This window comes from Rhinoraja longicauda, chromosome 2 (genome assembly GCF_053455715.1).
Source record: "Rhinoraja longicauda isolate Sanriku21f chromosome 2, sRhiLon1.1, whole genome shotgun sequence".
NCBI classification, from domain to species: Eukaryota; Metazoa; Chordata; class Chondrichthyes; order Rajiformes; family Arhynchobatidae; genus Rhinoraja; species Rhinoraja longicauda.
In genome coordinates this window covers 5,849,720-5,870,023 of record NC_135954.1, presented here as the reverse complement: position 1 = coordinate 5,870,023, position 20,304 = coordinate 5,849,720, and the positions used below count along the sequence as shown (strand labels likewise).

At 48.8% G+C, this 20,304-nt stretch overlaps 1 protein-coding gene across 8 annotated transcripts in view; it reads left to right on the top strand.

The window, feature by feature from the left end:
- atxn1a (ataxin 1a) overlaps positions 1-20,304 on the top strand; it is a 229,654-nt gene that overhangs the window by 64,239 nt on the left and 145,111 nt on the right. Inside the window, exon 1 of one of the 8 annotated variants that reach the window (XM_078414483.1) lies at positions 19,769-19,898. The exons of 5 other annotated variants lie outside the window; for them this stretch is intronic. The gene's annotated coding sequence lies outside the window, so the exon portion shown is untranslated. Of the gene's footprint in view, positions 1-19,768; positions 19,899-20,071; positions 20,093-20,174; positions 20,298-20,304 lie in introns of those variants that run through there. 2 more of the 8 variants (XM_078414493.1, XM_078414473.1) reach the window with 2 other exon arrangements.

The following is a 20,304-nucleotide window of genomic DNA, read 5'->3' as shown; positions in this document are numbered from 1 at the left end:
ATTACAAAAGCTCGACCAAAATTCTCACTACAATAAGGATACATTGGCAGCATTCCCAGAACCACTGCTTTGTGACAGTTTCCAAGGATTCAGCCCATCATTGTTCGGTTTAGATATAGCGTGGAAATAGGCCCTTCAGCCCACCGAGTCCATGCCGACCAGCAATCACCCGTACCTCGTTCTATGTTATCCCAGTTTGGCATCCTACACACTGGGCGGCATGGTAGCGCAGCGGTAGAGTTGCTGCCTTACAGCGCCAGTGACCCAGGTTCCATCCTGACCGTGGGTGCTGTCCGTAAGGAGTTTGTACGATCTCCCTGTGTCCACATGGGTTTTCTCTGGGTGCTCAGGTTTCCTTCCACACACCAACGATGTCCAGGTTTGTCGGTTAATTGGCTTGGTATAATTGTAAATTGTCCCTAGTGTGTGTTGGATAGCGTTAGTGTGCGGGGATTGCTGGTTGGCGCGGACTCGGTGGGCCGAATGGCCTGTTTCTGTGCTATATCTCTAAACTAAACTAAATTTAAAAAAGTTAATGCAAGAAAAGGTGTATCTGAGCAACAGGATCTATAGTGGAATGAGATGCACATATTTCAGTGCTCTCCTTAATAGAGTCATAGTGATACAGTGTGGAAACAGGCCCTTCGGCCCAACTCGCCCACACCGGCCAACAATGTCCCAGCTACCCTAGTCCCACTTGCCTGCGCTTGGTCCATATCCCTCCAAACCTGTCCTATCCATGTACCTGTCTGTTTCTTAAACAATGGGATAGTCCCAGCCTCAACCACCTCCTCTGGCAGCTCGTTCCATACACCCATTGTGTGAAGATGATGAAGAAGATATTCACTGTGTGAATATCTCATCCATTACAATATCCATCAGGACTATGTGATCATGTCAGTGAATACTGTTTTTCTGTGACAAGCTGACTAGACTCTTGTTAAAAATGCAAAACAAACACTGGAAATCCAAAATAAAATCAAATAAGTGCTGGAATGTAATATCTCAGATATTGGATCTGCAGATGGTGGTCTATACCAAAAAAAGATGCAATATGCTGGAGTAACTCAGCGGGTCATGCAGCATCTCTGGAGAACAGGGATAGGTGACGTTTCACAGAGTGCTGGAGTAACTCAGCGGGTCAGGCAGCATCTCTGGAGAACAGGGATAGGTGACGTTTCACAGAGTGCTGGAGTAACTCAGCGGGTCAGGCGGCATCTCTGGATAACAGGGATAGGTGACGTTTCACAGAGTGCTGGAGTAACTCAGCGGGTCAGGCAGAATCTCTGGAGAACATGGATAGGTGACGTTTCACAGAGTGCTGGAGTAACTCAGCGGGTCATGCAGCGTCTCTGGAGAACATGGATAGGTGACGTTTTGGGTTTGATACAAGATTCTTCATACAAGTTCACTACCGATTTTCCGGCACCCTTGGTCCCAGAGCCTTGCCGGATTATCCGTTTTGCCAGACTGACAGAGGTCACGGCCTCTGAGAGGAGTCTAACGGTACCGGAACGTTCTGTCTAGGCCGCCGAGGGGCCGTGATACCGGCCCGCAAAGTCCGGCCTCGGGAGTCGGCTCTGGGAACGGATCTGCCGGCTCCGGCTGGGCCGGAGTTCCAGAGCCCTGGTTGGTGGGGGGGGGGGCAAATGCGACCCACCGATCGGCTGCGGAAGTCCCGATGAGGTCGAGATCGGCCGCCTCACCCGGCCTAGGTGCCACATATTTGGGGGGACTTCTTGGGGGGGTGGGGGGAATTTCAAGTGAGCTCTCGTAATTTTATCCGGATTAAAGGAGGTGCCGGACCACCAGTTGTCGGAATATCGGTGATGGATCTGTACTTTAAGAAAAATGCTGGATAAACTCAGTAGATCAGGCAGCGTCTGCGGAGAGACAATGTTTGAGAAAGAAAGGTGCTTCTCACCTTCTCATTTCTGATGTTAGAATCTGGACGTGAAAAGTTGACTGTTTCTACTTCTGCAGATGCTACCTGACCTGCTGAGTTTTTCCAGCATTTGCAGTTTTTATTGCAGTTCTCCATAAGACGAGTCATTTTAGTCGAGAACCAAAATGGCAGCTTGGTAGAATGAAATCTGTCCGAAGAAGGGTCTCGACCCGAAACGTCACCCATTCCTTCTCTCCAGCTATGCTGCCTGTCCTGCTGAGTTGATACTCCAGCCTTTTGTGTCTATCTTCGGTTTAAACCAGCATCTGCAGTTCCTTCTGACACAGCTTGGTAGGATGGTTCAGTTGCCTGATAACAGCTAGGAAGAAACTGTCCCTGAATCTGGAGGTGTCGTTTTCACACTTCTGTACCTTTTTCCTGATGGGAGAGGGGAGAAGAGGGAATGGCAGGGCTGCGGCTGGTCCTTGATTATGCTGCTGGCCTTGTCGAGGCAGCGTGAGGTGTAGATGGAGTCAATGGAAGGGAGCCATTAAATTAAGTGAGAGCTCTGCTACCAAATGCTGTGGTTACCCAATGATAACGCAGAAACCAAGGGCATCGCAATGAAACTAGTGGGCTAGAAAGGCAGCAATTATTTCCCAATCCACCTGGGTCATGCATAGGGGTGCCAAATATCTCACTCCCGAGTAAGGGACAAGATGACGTCCCACGTGACCTCACCCAGCCTGCGGCCACGTGCTCCAGCTCCACCAATGGCGGCCGCCCGGGCCGGGTTGCTACGCAACCTCCATTATGCTGCGCCCGGGCCTCCGGGCCTACACTGTCTGAACCTACACTGTCCGGGCCTACAGCGTCCGGGCCTACAGCGTCCGGGCCTACAGCGTCCGGGCCTACAGCGCCTGGGCCTACAACGTCCGGGCCCACAGCGTCCGGGACTATATTGTCCGGTCCTGCAGTGTCCGGGCCTAAATCGCCCCCCGGGCTGAATACGGGACAAGGGCGGTCCCGTATAGGACAAAGTAATTTTGCCCAAAATACAGGATGTACCGGCTAATACGGGACAGTTGGCAACACTAGTCATGCATCAGATAATTTTCACTGTCAATTTTGACTCACTGATAAACCCTATCTTGCATTACATAGATACATAGAAAATAGGTGCAGGAGTAGGCCATTCGGCCCTTTGAGCCAGCACCGCCATTCAATGTGATCATGGCTGATCATCCACAATCAGTACCCCGTTCCTGCCTTCTCCCCATATCCCTTGATTCCGCCAGCCCTAAAAGTCCTATCTAACTCTCTTTTCAATGCATCCAGTGAGTCAGCCTCCACTGCCTTCTGAGACAGAGATTTCCAGATTCACAACTCTCTGGGTGAAAATGTTTTTCCTCATCTGTGTTCTAAATGGCCTTACCCCTTATTCTTAAACTGTGGCCCCTGGTTCTGGACTCCCCCAACATCGGGAACATGTTTCCTGCATCTAGCCTGTCCAATCCCTTCATATTTTTAATATGTAAATGCAATGCAAGCACCATCACGCCAACCTTGAAACCTGAGGTCGGTATCATTCAATGGTTCAATAATGCTTCATTAGCCACATATGCAACTGCACAGTGAAATTCATTTTGCACATATTACACCTGCAGGCACTGCCATTATTCAAAGTCCAAAGTCCGGTTGGCCCGCGCGCTTGATGTACTGGAGCAGTTCCCTCCAAACGACCTCCCACACCTCTCCTCTCCTCTCCTCTCCTAGCCCGGCCATCCCCGGGGTGCCTCCTGCAGCCGACCTTGAATGCGCTGAAGGCATTACCCCGGTTCACCCTCCTACCGGCCCTTGCCCCTCACGTCTCCAGCTCCCTCCCGATTACGCCGACCGACCCACGAGCCTTCGGGCAGACCGGCAATAGCTGCCAGCGCCCCATTATAATCACACAAATCAACCTCCCTTCCATTGATTCAATGTACACTTCACACTGCCTCATCAAGGCCACCAGCATAATGCTCTTTAGACTTTAGAGATACAGCGCGGAAACAGGCCCTTTGGCTGACCGAGTCCGCCCCGATCAGCGATCACCCCGTACACTATTCCATTCAATTCAATTCAATGATTCAATTATACTTTCGTTTCACGTACATAGATACAGTGAAATTCTTTCTTTTGCATACAACCTGGTAAAATCATACAGCAAGCCTCACCTAGGCAGTACACAAAGAGTTGCCATGTTTCTGGTACTGACATAGGTACTAAAGGTTCATCAAACAGTCTGTATCTCCTTGCAGCGGTGAATCAGGCCAGCCACTGCAGGTGGCTCAGCGGTAGAGTTGCTGCCTTACACTGAATGCAGCGCCAGAGACCCGGGTTCCATCCCGACTATGGGTGCTGTCTACGGGAGTTTGTATGTTCTCCCCGTGACCTGCTTGGGTTTTCTCCGAGATCTTCGGTTTCCTCCCACACTCCAAAGACGTACAGGTGTGTAGGTTAATTGGCTTGGTAAATGTAAAAATTGTCCCTAGAGTGTGTAGGATAGTGATAATGTGCGGGGATCGCTGGTCGGCGTGGACCCGGTGGGCCGAAAGGGCCTGTTTCCGCACTGTATCTCTAAACTAAACAAAACTAGGGACAATTTACAATTTACAGATGCCAATTAACGTGCAAACCTGTACGTCTTTGGAGCGTGGGAGGAAACCGGAGCTCCCGGAGAAAACCCACGCGGTCACGGGGAGAACGTACAAACTCCGTGCACACAGCACGTGTAGTCAGGATCGAACCCGGGTCCCTGGCGCTGTGAGGCAGCAACTCTACCGCTGTGCCACTGTGTCACCCTGAATAAAGGACCAATCTCACCCCGGTCACTCCCTCTTCACCCCTCTCCCATCGGGCAAAAGGTACAGGCAACTGAACAGCCCTCTCATCAGCTGGAGAGCAGTCCTGACCTCATTGGAGACCTTTTAACTATCTTTAATCGGACTTTATTGGATTTCAATCTTATCTCTTGCACTAAATGTTGGACCCTTTAAGCTTTATCTGTGCACTGTGGACAACTCGATTATATTGATGTATTGTCTTTTAGATTGGATAGCACACAAAAGCTTTTCACTGTACCTCGGTACACGTGACAATAATGAACTGAACTGAACTATACTATAATAAGCCAAAGCATGGATGGGATAGGTTTAGAGAGATAGTTTAGTTTAGTTTAGTTTGTCACATGTACTGAGGTAGATAATCAAGGGGTAGAGAAGTCAATCGAGGGATTCTGTTCGTCAGAGGCCAAGGATCTTTCTCCCAGTAGATTAGATCCCTGAGATCCAATTTTAGGTTCTCCGGGCGCCAATCCATTGGGATAGAGAAGCTTGGTGAGCCAAAGGGAATGTGTCCGTGCTGCATCTCTAAACATGCACCACATCTCAAATTTTCGCTCTATTTGTACTTGGCTGCAGCGCAGCCATATTTCTGTGACCATGACAGACACAAAATGCTGGGATAACTCAGCGGGTCAGGCACCTCCACTGTTGCTCCAGTGATTCAGTTTCTTCCCAGCTGCTATGAGGCAACTGAGCCTATCACCAACTAGAGAGCAGTCCTGACCTGCCATCTCCCTTATTGGAGATCCTCGGACTATCTTTTATTGGACTTGGTTGGACTGGATAGCACGCAACAAAAAAACTTTTCACTGTACCTCGGAACACGTGACAGAAATAAATTAAACTTGCACGGTGGCGCATCGGTAGAGTTGCTGCCTCACAGCGCCAGAGACCCGGGTTCGATCCTGACTACGGGTGCTGTCTGTGCAGAGTTTGTACGTTCTCCCCGTGATCTGCGTGGCTTTTCCCCGGGTGGCTTTTCCCAGGATGTACAAGTTTGTAGGTTGATTGGCTTTGGTAAAGATTGTACAAATAGTCCCTAGTCTGTGTCGGATAGCGCTAGATTACGGGGATTGCTGGTTGGTGCGGACTCGGTGGGCCGAAGGGCCTGTTTCCGAGCTGAATCTCTAAACTAAACTCATGGAATGAATTCTACCAGGTTTTCACAGGGAGTATATAAAATATACTTAATTAAAATGGGCGAGGAACCTTTGCAAAACACATCCCACGATAGAATCCTGTAAACTTAAAACTATTTGGCACATGTTTGGAATGCCAAATAGTGGCTGGTGATCCTTTGACCTCATCCTGCCGTAAACATATTAATCTTTCATTACGTTGCTGCATTTTACAGTCCGTCCACATCTGATGTTTTCAGATCCAACATGTATCTCCGAGGAACATTGATTTGCCGGGCATCAATCTGATGTGTTAATAGCCAGAACAAGAATTATATTTCCCGTGATCCCATTTGTGCACCACTAAAATCTCAGAGAAATATTGATTGCCATATTCGGTCAGTGTTTCAGCACACAATGCTGGAGTAAATCAGTGGGAGAGGCGTACCTCACACAGCCTCGGCAAGGCCAGCAGCTTAATCAAGGACAAGTCGCACCCCGGCCACTCCCTCTTCTCCCCTCTCCCATCGGGCAAAAGGTGTAGAAGTGTGAAAACGCACTCCTCCAGATTCAGGGACAGTTTTTTCTCAGCTGGTATCAGGCAACTGAACCGTCCTACCACAACCAGAGAGCAGTGCTGAACTACTATCTACCTCTTTGATGACCCTCGGACTATCATTTTTGATTAGACTTTGCTGGCTTTACTTTGCACTAAACGTTATTCCCTTATCATGTATCTACACACTGTAAATGGCTCGATTGGAATCATGTATTGTGTTTTTGCCACCTGGTTAGCGTGCAACCAAAAGGTTTTCACTGTACCTCGGTACACGTGACAATAAACTAAATTGAACTGAATTAAACTGAACTGGCAGTACCTCTGGAGAGAAGGAATGAGTAACGTTTTGGGTCGAGACCCTTCTTCAAACTTGACCCTAAGCTTTCCACTGTACCGAGGTACACGTGACCATAAACTAAACTGAAACGTCACCCATTCCTTCTCTCCAGAGCTGCTGCCTGTCCCACTGAGTCACTCCAGCATTTTGTGTCTGTCTTCGATGTAAACCAGCATCTGCAGTTCCTTCCTACACATTTTAGTTTCGTTTTGATTCTAGATACAGTGTGGAAACAGGCCATTCGGCCTATCGAATCCGCACCGACCAGCGGTCCCTGCACATTAACACTATCCTACACATACCAGGGACAATTTTGCACTGATACCAAGCCAATTAACCTACAAACCTGTAGGTCTTTGGAGTGTGGGGAGAAACCGAAGATCTCAGAGAAAACCCAAGGGGAGAACGTACAAACTCTGTACAGACAGCATCCGTAGTCAGAAGTGAACCCCGGTCTCTGGCGCTGTGAGGCAGCAACTCTACCGCTGCACCACCGTGCCGCCCTGTTCATTCTGTCAGTATTGATTTGATTTGATTTATATCCCAGTAATTCAACCGATCTCTGTTTCATACAAAATCGAAATCTCTACATTATGCCAATGATGTCATTCCAAGTGAGTCACGCAGTCAGAATGAAAAAGCTTTATAATATATCATGTTGCACCATTTAATCCAGTTACGTTAAAGATGCTAGTTTATGGAGAAGCAATTTTGCATTGGCGGTAATTACTGTAGTTTAGTTTAGGGTGGCACGGTGGCGCAGCGGTAGAGTTGCTGCCTTACAGCGAATGCAGCGCCGGAGACTCGGGTTCGATCCTGACTACGGGTGCTATACTGTACCGGAGTTTGTACGTTCTCCCCGTGACCTGCATGGGGTTTTCTCTGAGATCTACGGTTTCCTCCCACACTCCAAAGACGTACGGGTTTGTAGGTTAATTGGCTGGGCAAATGTAAAAAAATTCTCCCTAGTGGGTGTAGGATAGTGTTAATGTGCGGGGATCGCTGGGCGGCACGGACCCGGTGGGCCGAAGGGCCTGTTTCTGCGCTGTATCTCTAAATCTAAAATAAAAAAAATCAAGTTTAGTTTAAAGATATAGCTTGGAAACAGGCCCTTTCGGCCCACTGGGTCTGCACTGACCAGTGATCCCCGCACATTACCACGATGCTATACCCACTAGGGACAATTTTTAACATTTACCAAGCCAATTAACCTACAAACCTGTACGTCTTTGGAGTGTGGGAGGAAACCGAAGATCTCGGAGAAAACCGATGCAGGTCATGGGGAGAACGTACAAACTCCGTACAGACAGCACCCGTAGTCGGGATCGAACCCGGGTCTCCGGCGCTGTGAGGCAGCAGCTATTCCGCTACGCCACCGTGCCAGCCGAGATGGACAGATGTTATTTGTTAGCAGTGTACGGAATGTCCTGGCATCTAGCTGTACCGTAAAATCTGCAGTCTATCCCAGCCCGTTTTTATTGTCCTGTGAACACATGCAAATAATTACCACGGAAGATCCACTTCTTTCATCAGTAGTTCTCATGGTCCTGCAGTTTTGTTTAATTTAGAGATATATAGAAACATAGACAATAGGTGCAGTAGGAGGCCATTTGGCCCTTCGAACCAGCACCGCCATTCATTGTGATCGTCCACAATCAGTAAACCGTGCCTGCCTTCTCCCCATATCCCTTGATTCCTCTAGCCCCTAGAGCTCTATCTACCTCTCTTTTAAATTCATTCAGCGAATTGGCCTCCACTGCCTTCTGTGGCAGAGAATTCCACAAATTCACAGTTTCTTCTCACCTCAGTTTTAAATGGCCTCCCCTTAAATGGCCAACAGCGTGGAAACAGGCCCGTCGGTAAAGTAAATTGCTGACCAGTGATCCCCGCACACTAACACTACCCTACACACACACTGACCGGCTGAGTTACCCCAGCATTTTGAGTCTATCTTAGGTGTAAACCAGCATCTGCAGTTCCTTCCTACACTGTACTGTTCTATGTTGTGTGATGTACATTTTTGTAGAAGTTTGTAGAACTCGGAGATCGAAGGAGTTTGCAGAGTTTGGGGCGGCACGGTGGCACAGCGGCAGAGTTACTGCCACACAGCGCCAGAGACGTCAATGTGTATGCCTGTGTGTGTGTGTACGTGTGTGTGTCAGTATGTATGCCTGTATGTGAATATTTGTGTCTGTGTGTGTCAGTGTATATGCCCGTGTGTATATGTGTGTGCGTGTGTATGTGTGTATATATGTGTCAGTGTGTATGCCCGTGTGTGTATGTGCGTGTGTATATGTGTGTGCGTGTGTGTGTGTATATGTGTGTGTGTCAGTGTGTATGCCCGTGTGTGTATGTGCGTGTATATGTGTGTATGTATGTGCATGGTTGTAACAGGGGAAGGCCAGGAGCAATGAAAAGGGAAGCTCGAGTAACGATGACCACACATTATTGTGTGTACAAGCGTCACGAGGACAGGAGTTGCAGCTGATTGTGTTTGTGAGCAGTATAATGGAGTAAGAGTCAGAGTTTTACAGCACTTACTATATCTTGCGCAGCATTGAGATTTGCTCTGGCACGATTCCCAGCGGCTGGGTCAATCATCCATCATGTATTGCTTGTTCTGTTGGCACCTCCTGCCACTTCATTGTAGCCTGTGTGTCTTTCTGCCACCTCTGCCAGAGGGCATGAGTTCATAAGACATAGGAGCAGAATTAGGCCATTTGGCCCTTCAAGTTGTCTGCGCCATTCAATCGTGGCTGCTCTATCACTCCCTCACAACCCCATTCTCCTGCCTTCCCTCCATAACCCCCTTAATCAAGAATCTGTCAATCTCCGCCTTGAAAATACCCATGACTTGGCCTCCACAGCCGTCTGTGGCAATGAATTCCACAGATTCACCACCCTCTACAGTTTAAAAAAATCTTCCTAACACATTCATTTATAGAGTCACAAAGTTTAGTTTAGAGATAAACAGCGCGGAAACAGTCCCTTTCGGCCCACCGGGTTCGCGCCGACCAACGATCCCCGCACATTAACACTATCCTATATTCATTAGGGACAATTTTTACATTTGCCAAGCCTATTAACCTACAAACCTGTACGTCTTTGGAATGTGGGAGGAAACCGAAGATCTCTGAGAAAACCCACGCAGATCACGGGGAGAACGTACAAACTCCGTACAGACAGCACCCGTAGTCGGGATCGAACCCGAGTCTCCGGAACTGCATTCGCTGTAAGGCAGCAACTCTACCGCTGCACCACCGCGCCGCCCATCTTTGTGTGAAAAAGTTACCCCTCAGGTTCCTATTAAATCTTTTCTCCTTCACCTTAAACCTATGTCCACTGATTCTTGACCTGTTTCGAACGAATGAACGAATGAATGAATGAATGAATGTATGAATGAATAAATACTTTCATAAACTAAACTGTCCAATTAAAGGGCCTGTTTCCATGCTGTATCTCAAAACTAAGCTATCCAATGTAATTTAGAGTCTGTTCATACAGCACGGAAGCTGGCTCTACAGGCCAACTTGCCCAGGCTGACCAACATGGCAAGATACCCCTCTGGTAGCTCATTCCATATACCCACCAGTGTCTGTGTGAAAATGTTGCCCCTCAGATTCCTAAAAAGTATTTTCCCTTTTCACCTTAAACCTATGTTCTTGATTCCCCAAAGTTGGGTAAGAGAGAGGATGTGAGAGAGAGAGAGAAGGGGAGAAAGAGGAAGGGAGGGAGGAGGGGGTGGGGGAGAGACGTTATATGGGTGAAGAAATTGTTGACTTTAACAGGGGGGTGGCACAGTGGTGCAGCGGTAGAGTTGCTGCCTTACAGCGCCGGAGACCCGGGTTCCATCCTAACTACGGGTGCTTGTCAGTAGGGAGTTTTCCTCCCACACTCTTCGGTTTCCTCCCACACTCCAAAGACGTACAGGTTTGTAGGTTAATTGGCTTGGTATAAATGTAAAATTGTCCCAGGCGTGTGTAGGGTAGTGTTATTGTGCGGGGATCGCTGGTCGGTGCGGACGAAGGGCCTGTTTCTGCTCTGTATCTCTAGACTTATCTAAACCCTATCTCTGTCCCGCCAACTCCCCTGAGATCAGTCTGAAGGGTCTCAACCCAAAACGTCACCCATTCCTTCCCTCCGGAGATGCTGCCTGTCCCGCTGAGTTACTCCAGCATTTTGTGTCTACCTTTAACTAAACGAAACATCTCTTTTCATCAAGCCTTACCTCATCTACCCTGGTACATCGTTTCATGGCTGCCTTTCAAAAGGATATTGATTGTGTGGCTGTTAAGCACCTTCAGGCCTTACAGTACATTGGAGGCATTATATAAACGTAATTGTTATTGTTGCTATGTCAACTCACCAAGTCAGAAAGCAAGTGGTGTATAAAAATAAGTGCAGATGCTGGTAGAAATCGAAGGTATCACAAAATGCTGGAGTAACTCAGCGTATCAGGCAGCATCTCCGAAGAGAAGGAATGGGTGACGTTTTGGGTCGAGACCATTCTTCAGACTCAATGCTTTAGACTTAATGCTTTAGACACAGCGTCTGAAGAAGGGTCTCGACCCGAAACGTCACCTATTCCTTCTCTCCAGAGATGCTGCCGGACCCGCTGAGTTACTCCAGCTTTTTGTGATACCTAAGTCAGAAAGCAAGGTGATAAAAGCTGCAGCACTTGGCTATGGTATTACTTGCTGTTTTGGCCTTACTGATGCCAGTTCAGCTCAGACGTGGTATTTGATGAGTGTGCACGCATTTTCAGCAAGAGAAAAACTGACGGCACGGTGGTGCAGCGGTAGAGACGCTGCCTCATGGCGCCAGAGACCCGGGTTCCATCCTGACTACGAGTGCTGTCTGTACGGAGTTTGTACGTTCTCCCCGTGGGTTTTCTCCAGGTGCTCCGGTTTCCTGCCACACTCCAAAGACATGCAGGGTTTGTAGATTAATTGGCTTCGGTAAAGGTTGTAACCTCTCTCTAGTGCGTAGGATAGTGGCTCGTGTACGGAGACCACAGCCAGCGTGGACTCAGTCACCCAAAGAGGCTGTTTCCGTGCTGTATCTCTGATACTAAAACTAAAACTAAAACTTTGAAACTAAAGAAAGATGAGAATGAAGAACAATAGACATTAAGTGCAGGAGTAGGCCATTCGGCCCTTCAAACCAGCACCGCCATTCACTGTGATCATGGCTGATCATTCACAATCAGTACCCCGTCCTGCCTTCTCCCCATATCCTTATGACTCCGCTATCATTAAGAGCTCTATCTAACTCTCTCTTGAAAGCATCCAGAGAATTGGCCTCCACTGCCTTCTGAGGCAGTGAATTCCTCAGATTCACAACTCTCTGGGTGAAAAGGTTTTTCCTCATCTCCGTTCTAAATGGCCTACCCCTTATTCTTAAACTATGGCCCCTGGTTCTGGACTCCCCCAACATCGGGAACAGGAAGGGGGGAGCATGCACTCCAGAGAACCCCTTTAATGTTTTAGATACAGCTTGGAAACAGGCCCTTTGGCCCACCGAGTCTGCGCCGACCAGTGATCACCCCGTACACAGGCACTATCCTACACACTAGTGACGATTTACAATTTTATAGAAGGCAATTAACGAACAAATTTGCACTTCTTTGGATGTGGGAGAAAACCGGATCAGCCGGAGAAAACCCACACAGTCACAGGAAGGACACACTCTGTACAGACAGCTCCTGTAGTCAGGATCGAACCCGTGTCTCTGGCGCTGTAAGGCAGCAACTCTACCGCTGCGGCACTTCCTAGGCATTCACAGCGTAAAGTGATCAGGCTAAAGTTACAACAAACATTATCTCAGTTTCCCCATTCCACAACGATTCTGTCTTAATACTACCCTGTTGCTGATTATTGGAGCATCCATGGTGATGGAATAACACAGTAACATCATTGAAATTCTGCACCAGATTTATGCATCGAACCACCAATTCATTACTGAACACATTGCCTCAGTGCTCACATTCTGTCTATTGTTTCCAGTCACTGTGCTAGTATAGAGCGCTCCCTGGTAACTGTAGCACAGCTCGCAGTGTACTAGACTTTAGTTTAGTTGAGTTTAGCAATACAGCGTGGAAACAGGCCCTTTGGCCCACGCCGACCAGCGCTCCCTCACACGTCCAGGAGTGGGTAGGATAACCTATGATGAGTGATGGACAGCACTGGGCCTGTACTCGCTGGAGTTTAGAAGAACGAGGAGGAACCTCATTGAAATGTACAGAACAGTGAAAGGCTTGGATAGAGTGGATGTGGAGAGGATGTTTCCACTAGTGGGAGAGTCTAGGACTAGAGGTCATACCTCAGAATTAAAGGACGTTTTTAGGAAGATGAAGCGAAATTTCTTTGGTCAGAGGGTGGTGAATCTGTGAAATTCTTGGCCACAGAAGGCTGGTGAGGCCTAGTCAGTGGATAATTTTTAGGCAGAGATAGATTCTTGATTAGTACGGGTGTCAGGGGTAATGGGGAGAAGGCAGGAGAATGGAGTTAGGAGGGAGAGATAGATCAGCCATGATTGAATGGCAGAGTAGACTTGATGGGCCGAATGGCCTAATTCTACTCCTGTCTCTTATGACCTTATGACATGTGTGAGAGGAAACCAGAGCACCTAAAGAAATCCACACAGGTCACGGGGAGAACGAACAAACACTGTATAGACAGTTTCCATAGTCAGGATCGAACAAGGGTCTCTGGCGTTGTAAGGCAGCGACTCTACCGCTGCACCACCGTGCCGCCCCCAAGATCAGTTATAAACAGGGTTTACCGTACCGCACATGAAAATCAGGGTCTTCCCTTAAGCTATGAAGATCTCTGCGATGATTGCAAGATGTCTTTCTTAAGTGCAGACTGGTTTAAATCAATTTGTGGTTGTTTAGACTCGTGTTATCTACTTACGCAATTAAGCCCCGGGTAATGAGCTGGGTCAGTTGAGAACAACTGATGCTGGGTGTGGTCACTATGTTGGTGTCTGGAAGCAGACGACTGAGCTGAAGATGCGTGCATTCCCAGCATTGCCTGTGGGAGGTTGAACAGGCAAAAATGCACATTGCTATTCCAGCATATGTTTACCTGCACCATCCAGCTCACACAGACATCATGAGAGGCGTAGATAAGGTAGACAGCCAGAACCTTTTTTGCCAGCGTGGAAATGCCCAAAATTAGAGGGCATAGTTAGAGGGCATAATTAGAGGGCATCCCCACATAGTCTGAAGAAGGGTCTCGACCCAAAATGTTGCCCATTCCTTCTCTCCAGAGATGCTGCCCGTCCCGCTGAGTTACTCTTGCTTTTTGTGCCTATCTTTGGTTTCAACCAGCATCTGCAGTTCCTTCCTACACATTGAGATATTCAATTGTTTTTAAGTGCTGCAGGCACTAATTGCTGTTTGAAATCGATAAAAGGTTGTACCACGCTGTACAAATGGAAAGATTTGGTGAGATTTTACTCAGCGCATCATGATCACACCTTAAGCATGGAGCGCACACAGGAACACACTCAATCATAGTAAAAACAACATTTGGCTGCAGTCCTGTCAGGTTTATTGATTTATGTGCAACTTATGTGTTAAGTGCTGCAAAAACCATCATGTCTGGGGAGAAAACCTGCACCTGTGACAGTAAATGCGCTCATGAATTTAATTAAAGATTAACTAGGGACTCACTTGGGGGAGAACTTACTTGGAGATGCAATAATTCCTGAGATTCCTGTTCCTTTTTGATGTTCCAATTTTGTGACAAAATAAGTTTAGTCTAGTTTAATTTACTGTCACATGTACTGAGGTACAGTGAAAAGCTGTTAGTTTAGTTTAGTTCAGAGATACAGCGCAGAAACTGGCCCTTCAGCCCATCAAGTCCATTTTAGTTTAGTTTAGAAAAACAGAGTGGAATCAGGCCCTTCAGCCCACCGACCAGCAGTCACCCCATTCACGAGTTCTATCTTACACACTAGGGATAATTCCAAAGAAGCCAATTAACCTGCAAACCTGAACGTCTTTGGACTGTGGGAGGAAACAGGAGCACCCAGAGAAAACCCACTAGGGAGAACATACAAACAACTGTGCAGACAGCACCCCTAGTCAGAATCGAACCCAGGTCTCTGGCGTTGTGAGGCAGCAGCTCTACTGCTGCGCCACCGTGCTGCCCACAATGCTCTGGCTTTCTCCCACATTCCAAAGAAGCACGGGTTTGTACGTTAATTGGCTTCTGTAAATTGTCCTGGTGTGTACTGCATGGTTCTTGGTTCCTATACCATTTTTAGCTCTTGTTTGCGTGCCAACTGAATTTCTTAGCCATATGCACTAAGGCTCCGTTTAATGGATGAAGATACCACCTAGTGTTGAAGTGAAACGAGTCAAATATATACAAAAAGCTGGAGTAACTCAGCATCTCTGGAGAAAAGGAATGGGTGACGTTTTGGGTCGAGACCGTTCTGAGACAGTGTCTGAAGAAGGGTCTTGACCTGCAACGTCACACATTACTTCTCTCCAGAGATGGTGCCTGTCCTGCTGAGTTACTCTCGCTTTTTGTGTCTATCTTTGGTTTAAACCAGCATCTGCAGTTCCTTCCGACACAAGTCAAATATATGCTCTCGGAAACAATTCCAAGTCTTTGCTGGGTTTTAACTCGAAGCTGGATGTGCTGTTAGTTCAGTGTGTCTGGCCCAGTGAATTTGCGGCACGATGGTGCAGCGGTAGAGATGCTGCCTCACAGCGCCAGAGACCCAATTCTGACTAGAGGTGCTGTCTGTGTAGAGTTTGTACGTTCTCCTTGTGACTGCATGGGCTTTCTCCGAATGCTCCGGGTTCCTGCTAGACTACAAAAAAGTGCAGGGTTACAGAATTAGCTTCTGTAAAATTGTCCCTGGTGTGTAGGATAGAGCTAGTGTACGGGGTGATTGCTTGTCGGTGCGGACTCGGTAGACCAAAAGGCCTGTTTCCATGCAGTATCTAAACTAAACTATGTCCTTAAGCAGCAGAAGACTGATAGGTGAGAGTAGAACCAGGCAAGGGCTGTGGAACAGTGCCTCATCAAACACCTTACAACGTGTAGGGATTGTCACCATGTCGTGGTGGAGAAGCTCGTGTGGTCCTGAGAGCGATGCCGTCTGGAGCTACGCTCCTGGTAGGGTCACCCATGGCGGTAAGGTCGAGGGGGAGGTCCCTGACAAAGAGCAATCCAACCAAGACCTCAACGGTGGAACAGGCGGAGGAAGGATGATGGCCGACTTTAGTGAAGCGTCACTACGGCTAGGAAGGCGGATGGATGAAGGCTGCAGCAGAAAAGGGTGCCCGGTCGTCTTGGACTCCACGCCACTGGATCCTGACCCAGATCTGTCAAGGACCGTGTGTGGTGGCTGTCTGTGCACCAGTCTCCCCACGTTAAACAAAGTCACGCACAGGCGTCCTCCATGGAGAGGACAGTCATACTCGCTTCGAGTGACCGCCGATGATGATGATGACAATGTGTGGGGAGAGTATAAACCAAACCTGGAATCGAAATTTGTGGAAGCAAAGAACTGCAGATGTTGGTTTACAAAAAAAAGACACAAAGCGCTGGAGTAACTCAGGCAGCATCTCTGGTGGACATGTTAAGGTGACATTTCCGGTTGGCACTTTTCAACTATTCATGTTCTCCAGAGATGCTGCCTGACACGCTGAGTTACTCCAGCACTTTGTATCTTCTTTCTTTGTAAACCAGCATCTGCAGTTCCTTGGTTCCACTTCCTACACATTGAGGGGCAATTTTACAGAGACCAATTAACCAACAAATCCGCATATCTTTGGGATGCGGGAGGAAACTGGAGCACCTGGACCATGCAGTCACAGGGAGAATGTGCAAACTCCACACAGACAGCACCCGACGTCAGGATCGAACCCGGGTCTCTGGAGCTGTTAGCGCTTGGGCAGCACAGTGGAGTAGTGCTTTCCACTAGTTAAGTAGTGCTATCCATTAGTTAATTAGTGCAAGTCAAGAGTGCTATCCACTGAGTCATACAATGAACTACATATAGTAAGGGTGTCACACAGAGTACAATACACTACATAATATACTACAATTTATGTGTCTATATTTGGTTTAAACCAGCATCTGCAGTTCCTTCCTACACATAGCATGTTTACCACAACTCAGAACCAATCTCTACCGTCACTTTTATTACTGCATTTAAATTCAAATATTTAAAGTATATGTATAAAGGAGAAGTGCTGAGAATTTATGGTTACAAAGCAAATTTTACGTATTACAATAACAGACCAGTTTTAGTTTTTTTTAGTTTAGAGATACAGAGCGGAAACTGGGTCTCTGGCGCTGTAAGCGCTGTAAGGCAGCAACTCTACCGCTGTGCCCGTTTGTTAACAGTTGTGATACATTTTAAATTGAGATCAACCAGTAGATTGTTTGATTGTCATGGATGAGATTTTGTCTGCCATTCAACTTGAGAATGCAAATCATTTTTTTAAACTAGAAAAATAATGTGATTAATTAATAGGGGGAGTCCAGAACAAGGGGCCACAGTTTAAGAATAAGTGGTAGGCCATTTAGAACGGAGATGAGGAAGAACTTTTTCAGTCAGAGAGTGGTGAAGGTGTGGAATTCTCTGCCTCAGAAGGCAGTGGAGGCCAGTTCGTTGGATGCTTTCAAGAGAGAGCTGGATAGAGCTCTTAAGGATAGCGGAGTGAGGGGGTATGGGGAGAAGGCAGGAACGGGGTACTGATTGAGAGTGATCAGCCATGATCGCATTGAATGGCGGTGCTGGCTCGAAGGGCTGAATGGCCTACTCCTGCACCTATTGTCTATTGTCTATTAACTAGAGAGTTACGATATTTTATGAATGGAAAAGGGGTCAGATTCTAAATTAGAAATGCTACAATTGAATGAATATTAAAAATATACTGGGTTGTTAAGTTCTACATAGTGGTTAAGTTGAGGAGGGATAATTTGCCATGGTTTCAACATTTTTATATATGGCACAATACACCTAAAAATTAAAAAACATAGTCCTATTCAAAAAACTTATTTTTATGCTGTTTTTGTAGGAAATGCAGTTCATGATGTTAATAAACACTGCATCATGTTACTGTTGGATTATATGAAAATGGTAAATGCACTAATTTACATTGTTAAAAGTTCATCTTAAAACCCTAAACCCTTGTAAATTTCCCCAGTGGGGGACGAATAAAGGAATATATTAACCAATCTTATGTTCATTAGAAAATTAAGCTGATCCAGAAGTAAGCAAGCGCCTTAGAAACATAGAAAATAGGTGCAGGAATAGGCCATTCGGCCCTTCGAGCTAGCACCCCTATTCAATATAATCATGGCTGATCATCCAAAATCAGTACGCCGTTCCGGCTTTTTCCCCATGTTCCTTGCTTCCTTTAGCCCAAAGAGCTAAATCTAACTCTCTCTCGCCTTGTGTTGAGTTTAAACACGAGAATAATCTCAGGAATGAGTGGGTTAACATATGATGAGCGTTTGAAGGCACTGGGCCTGCACTCGCTGGAGTTTAGGTGGATGAAGGTGGACCTCATTGAAACTTACCGAATAGTAAAAGCCCTGGATAGAGTGGTTATGGAGAGGATGTTTCCACTAGTGGGAAAGTCTGGTATAGGCCAGAAAGTTACCTGCTACAATGCGGTGAGCTTCCCCAGTGGGACATCCATGCAGTGAAGCACCGACCCAGGACCTGTGGGCCAGGAGGGTTCCCAGTCCCCCAGTCTCCCGCTCCCCCTCCCAGCCAAACCAGGCCAGGCCGCGCCACTATGTTTATTCCTTGGAACACAGGAGGATGAAGCATGATCTAAAAGAGGTGTATAAAATCATGATAGGGTTGGATAGAGTGGATCTGGAGAGGATGTTTCCACTGGTGGAAGAGTCTCGGACCAGTGGTAATAGCCTCAGAATGAATAGATGTTCCTTTAGGAAGGAGATGAGGAGGAATTTCTTTAATCAATGGGTGGTGAATCTGTGGAATTCTTTGCCACAGAAGGCTGTGAAGGCCGTCAATGGATATTTTAAAGGTAGAGATGAATAGATTCTAGATTAGTACGGTTGTCAGGGGTTATGGGGAGAAGGCAGGTGAATGGGGTTAGGAGGGAGACCAGCTATGATTGAATGGCGGAGTAGTCTTGATGGGCCGAATGGTCTAATTCTGCTCCTATCACTTATGAACTCCCTCCCTCCTCCTCCTTCCTCCCTCCTCCTCCCTCCCTCCCTCCCCCTCTCCTCCTCCCTCCCTCCCTCCCCCTCTCCTCCTCCTCCTCCTCCCTCCCTCCCTCCCTCCCTCCCTCTCCTCCTCCCTCCCTCCCTCCCCCTCTCCTCCTCCTCCCTCCCCCTCTCCTCCTCCCTCCCTCCCTCCCTCCCTCCCTCTCCTCCTCCCTCCCTCCCCCTCTCCTCCTCCCTCCCTCCCCCTCCCTCCCCCTCTCCTCCTCCCTCCCCCTCTCCTCCTCCCTCCCTCTCCTCCTCCCTCCCTCCTCCCTCCCCTCCCCCTCTCCTCCCCTCCCCCTCTCCTCCTCTCCCCCTCTCCTCCTCCCTCCCTCCCCTCCCCCTCTCCTCCTCTCCCCCTCTCCTCCTCCCTCCCTCCCCCTCTCCTCCTCCCTCCCCCTCTCCTCCTCCCTCCCCCTCTCCTCCTCCCTCCCTCCCTCCCTCTCCTCCTCCCTCCCTCTCCTCCTCCCTCCCTCCCTCCCCTCCTCCCTCCCCCCTCCCTCCCCCTCTCCTCCTCCCTCCCCCTCTCCTCCTCCCTCCCTCCCCCTCTCCTCCTCCCTCCCTCCCCCTCCCTCCCCCTCTCCTCCTCCCTCCCCCTCTCCCCCTCCCTCCCCCTCTCCTCCTCCCTCCCTCTCCTCCTCCCTCCCTCCCCTCCCCCTCTCCTCCTCTCCCCCTCTCCTCCTCCCTCCCTCCCCCTCTCCTCCTCCCTCCCTCCCCCTCTCCTCCTCCTCCCTCTCCTCCCTCCCTCCCTCTCCTCCTCCCTCCCCCTCCCTCTCGCCGCGGCTCCGCCCGGAGCCGGTAGCATCGGCGTTCACGCAGGAAGATGGTGATTCTCAGGGAAGCAGGAAGCGGCGGCGGCGGCGGCGGCCTCGGGATGAGGGGAGAAATACAAGGTGTCGCCCCTCGTTGACTTCCCTCACCCTCTTCCCCCTCCCTCCCTCCCTCACCCACCCTTACCTCACGCCTCACCTCTCGCCGGTCCCCCTTTGCTAGAACCTTCGGTGGTGGGCAGTGCAGTGCAGCGCAAGCGCAGCGCAGCGGCGATGATTGTGACGTGTCGCGGCTGTGCGGCTGCGGCCGTTCGGAGGTCCGAGAGGCCCTGTGTCTGTGTCTGTGTCTGTGTCCGGGCCTGGGCCTCCTGCTGTCGGTGCTCCCCCCCCCCCCACCACCCCCTCCCTCCCTCCCGCCTGCCCCGCCAGAGGAGGCCCAGCTGTCGGCGCCCGTCGCCGTCGCCGTCGCGGCCACGGCCCCCTGAACAACTCCGGCTGGGGCAACGGGCAACTGTTTTCATTGTAAATG